Source organism: Bombus vosnesenskii, unplaced genomic scaffold (assembly GCF_011952255.1).
Source record: "Bombus vosnesenskii isolate JDL3184/JDL3185 unplaced genomic scaffold, Bvos_JDL3184-5_v1.1 scf7180000013640, whole genome shotgun sequence".
Classification (NCBI taxonomy): domain Eukaryota; kingdom Metazoa; phylum Arthropoda; class Insecta; order Hymenoptera; family Apidae; genus Bombus; species Bombus vosnesenskii.
In genome coordinates, this window is record NW_022883163.1 from 17,021 (window position 1) to 21,256 (window position 4,236).

The 4,236-nt window shown below is 34.7% G+C and overlaps 1 long non-coding RNA gene across 1 annotated transcript; it reads left to right on the forward strand.

The window, feature by feature from the left end:
* The first annotated feature begins 2,457 nt into the window (after positions 1 to 2,457).
* Positions 2,458 to 3,354, forward strand: LOC117238842. Its single transcript, XR_004494276.1, has 3 exons — positions 2,458 to 2,590; positions 2,898 to 2,965; positions 3,336 to 3,354. It is a non-coding gene; the product is annotated as an uncharacterized LOC117238842 (long non-coding RNA).
* Positions 3,355 to 4,236: the final 882 nt, after the last annotated feature.

Genomic DNA, 4,236 nt, shown 5'->3' on the forward strand with positions numbered 1-4,236 from the left:
TTATCCGTTTTGACATTTCATTGTTGATTTTGTCCGTGAGTCGATTCTTTGATCTTTGAGTCTTTTCCTTCTAGCCTTCTGCTCTCCACATTGTTCCAAGGAAGACAGGATGCCTTTAATCAAATTTCCTATCTCCCTAATCCCCTCATCCTTATCTTTATCCAACTGAAATTTTTTGACTGAAACATTTAACATCTGCGCTGCACCCGCCAAGGCTTGTATGAACCCTTTCAGCTCAGCCCTGGAGATCATATCGACCCGACTTTATTCCTTCATAATAGGAACTTACACCGAGCCGACCGTACATACTCTTAAACGATGCCGCATCGACGAGGCGAACCACCACATATGTTCGACGCGACCCGCTAGCGCATGCGTCCTAACGTTACCCATCACGTAAATGGCGTCAGTTCTACACACGTGCGCGTCTTAATAGTAAATTTATTACGCGTATTACCGCTTCACAAAATAACGTCATCGCGAGTGTTATAATAACTCCGCTATAATTAAAGAAACGAATCTTACTCGCATGGCCGCTCGAACCTGCAATATCTACGGCGGATAGTGAAGCGTTCCCAGAAAGTGCACGTGCGTGTTAGTATTTGGTGAATATTAATTAATTGATTATTTCTACAAAGCTCATTATCGCTTATGCATTTACCGCAACGCGCGAATATCTTACATTACACGTTCCTCAGTGTGCTGTTTGTTCATAACGACAAGGTGAAATACGACAACAAAGTCGAACGCTACCGCTAATATCGCTATATACGCTAATATCGTCGCGTCAGTTATGGCGCGTTTCGACTCGCGGAATCTCTTTTCATATTTAGCCATCAGATATATCGCGATGAAATAAGGGAATACAGAGGTTAGGACAATTATCTAGTTTACTATTCGATGGAATTTTACTGCAAGTAATTTTTGAGTTATTTGTTTCTTGTTACTTGTTGTTGTTTATTTGTTTCGCTCTTCGTTAATATTCCACATTCTCTTTTGCCATTGCCTTTTTAACACTGACAATAAGCGTTGAGAGAGCAATCTTGATGTGAACAGGATGACCAAAACTTTTACACGAAACGCAACAAGGTTGATTTGTGTTATCCTTGCTTTCTTCGATACAGAAATCTGGATCAATACTTGCATCTGGATCGTAATTCATCGTTGAATTTAACGCTGCGACAGTCCGTTGCAATTAGAAGCAACATGACCTAAACGTTAGCAGGTCTTACATTGCATTTCGTTTGTCACATCTAATTTTTGGTGAAAAGTGAATGCAAAATACTGAAAATCAACCGAAGATCAGAAATTGAAGAAAATATCAGGCTGGCTTTTGACACTAATCTCACCAGGCCCGGTCAAATAACTGGTTTTAAAAGTTGAGAAATCAATTAATCGGAGAATATAAAAATTCACGTAAAGCTAAATGAACAAAAGATATAACGATAAATGTACAATTTTAAATTAGATATTTAAACCAGTCATTTGACTAGGGGTGGTGAGGTTAGTGTTAATTAAATAGTTTAGTAGTCGTTGAGCGACATTTTGAATATTCATTCGTATAATAATTAGCAAAATAACTTTTCTTCGTTGATTCCTCCACCATAATTAATTTCCTTCATTACACATTTCTTAATTCCCCGTTCATTCAGGATATTTCTAAGAATAAAAATCATTAGATCGGTCAAAACTTCAGGTACTACGTCGTGATAATAAAAATGATATAGAGAAAATATCAATGGACTTCAAATTTTCAACCGTGAAAAAATTATTCTCTTACTACATTTTGGACTTAAAAATAAATATCGTTCCACTTTTATTATTTTTATATTAGTATTAAAAGCGAATACGCACTCAAAAAGCGCTTAAGACTTCATCTGCATACTGTGTCATTGCGGAACAGTAATTTTAAGTAATTTTTCACTTTCTCCATGCTGTTGTTTCAATCTTGCTTTGTTTAACGAAATTAAGATTATAAAGTAAGGTAACTAAAGTAATAAGTTAGACAAATGAGTCTGTGATGTTGCCAGTAGGGCTACGAATTATTGTACGATATTTGTAAATATCGACGTAGAGAAAGAATTGTGCTGCGCAATCCGAAAGATACCTGCTGCGTAATTCGAAAGAAAGTGCTTCGTAGAATAGGAATGTTTTTGTTGATGTATACATTTCTTTGTCTAGATCGTTAACTGTGTAGCTGCTTGTGCCACCGGCTCTTGTGTCCCCCTTCCCCCCTCCCTCACACTTTGTAAGTTACTCGGCGAAACTAACGTACAAGGAGTCATTTAGTCGTCTTATTTCGTACCGATAACATGGATCGTGTTGCGTCAGGTTTGCAACATATTCTAACGTATTGGCGGCGTCGGTCTTTTATTACTCTAATAATTTAATCCAATTAAATAATCACACGCGAAAATAATAAAATTTTATCACATAATTTTGTACGCGACGTTAGAGTTCTTGTTCGCCGATTATAATTTTAACGCTCACGGTAATGTGATCCTATTTCATATTCTTTTGAATATTCTTTTTCGGTATTAGAGTCAGTGCATCTCTCAAGAGGACAAAGCTTCTGCAGGAGCTCAAGAATGTAAGTAGTTTTAAATATTGTATTTCAGTTTGTTCTCTTATACAATAAATTTATTATACAATAAAAATGATTGATAATTTAGAAAACTGTAAATGCCCTCTTTAATTGAAATAAAGTCTTAAAATCTTAACATTAAAGTACAATAAAACTGGCTGATACGCATCAAAAATCACTGAATATGTTGTTCTCAAACTTTTATATTAGAGTTCCAATTTACATATTTATTAGAGTTTAGTCTTTATTGTTGCTAAAGTTTCACGTTTGTTATTATGTGTTACCGATTTTAATATCTTATGTTTTGTTATAGACATATCACTACTTCAACTTCGTCATCTTCTTCAGGAGTGTTCTAACAGTGGCACAAAAGCCAAGTATGTAAGTATTTTTACATACTTACTTTCAGTTATGTCTATTCTGTATATTTTTCTTTGATCACTATCAATGCAGAAATACAATTTGACTGAAAATTTAGGAGGATAGCATTTTCTGAGGTTATTTTTTCGTTAAAATAAAATAAGAGTTAAAGTCTTAATACCGAATTATAAAACAAATGACTAACATACTACAGATTATTTTAGATTTTACACATTCATATTAGAGTCTCAGTTTTTATACTTATCAAATTTTATTAGAATTTCAATCTTTATTATTGCTAAAGTTACTAAAGTTAATAAACCTTCATTTTTCATTATCTCCAACTTTTCAAATAGTCAGCGATCACTCATCCTGTTTTGTTTCGTAACAGATTTTTCGCAGTCTGCATTTCTATTATTAGCCTTTCAACGGTTCCTGTCTGATGTTAGTCTCCCGGATGAAATTCGCTGGGATAGCGCAGCATCCACGGTAACGTTCTCTGTTTGTCTGCTTCGAACGGTGAGTCGCATGCATTTCTGTTCTTCTGGTCACTCAATTATGCCGTAGGATAAAAGACCCGAATCGGCACGGGTGACTGGTTGTATTACGTAGAATTCTTTGCGAGCATAGTGAACGCGGGTATCTTTTATACCCGTGAGTAGTAACGCTCTTTTTTTCAAATTTATTAGTTTAAGATAGGTCTTCTTGCACAGCGCGATGATAATAATTAGTTTTTTAATAATTAAGTTAAACATATACACTTGAGAATATATTCGCGTTATTTATAAATATGCATGTTAATATTCCGTATGAATATTTGCAAATGGCAAATATCTACACGAATATACTTGATCTTTAGCAATGAATTAATCGTGACAATATTAACCCCTTAACCTACAACTACGGGCATAGCCCGTAGTGCGATGATCGAACCAAACGTAAATATTACGGGCATAGCCCGTAGTACGATGATCGGACCAAACGTAAATATTACGGGCATTCTCAAACATAAATCGTAGGTTAAGGGAATAAGTCGCGTTCGTTTATTTCACTTCTCCTAGAATTTAAAATATCAGTTAATCAAAGCAATAATTTTGAACACTGCTTCTGCATTTTCGATTATGTGCTTTGATAAAGAGATTATCTGAGATTATTTCTTTCTTAGTAATATATTTAGAGTCAGTTATTCCATTTGATCGAGTCTCAGTCTTTTTCGCTACCTTCTCTGCAATATTAAAATTTTGTTCTGGTTTATTAAATTAATACAGTAGTGTTACTTAGTTACTATTAAA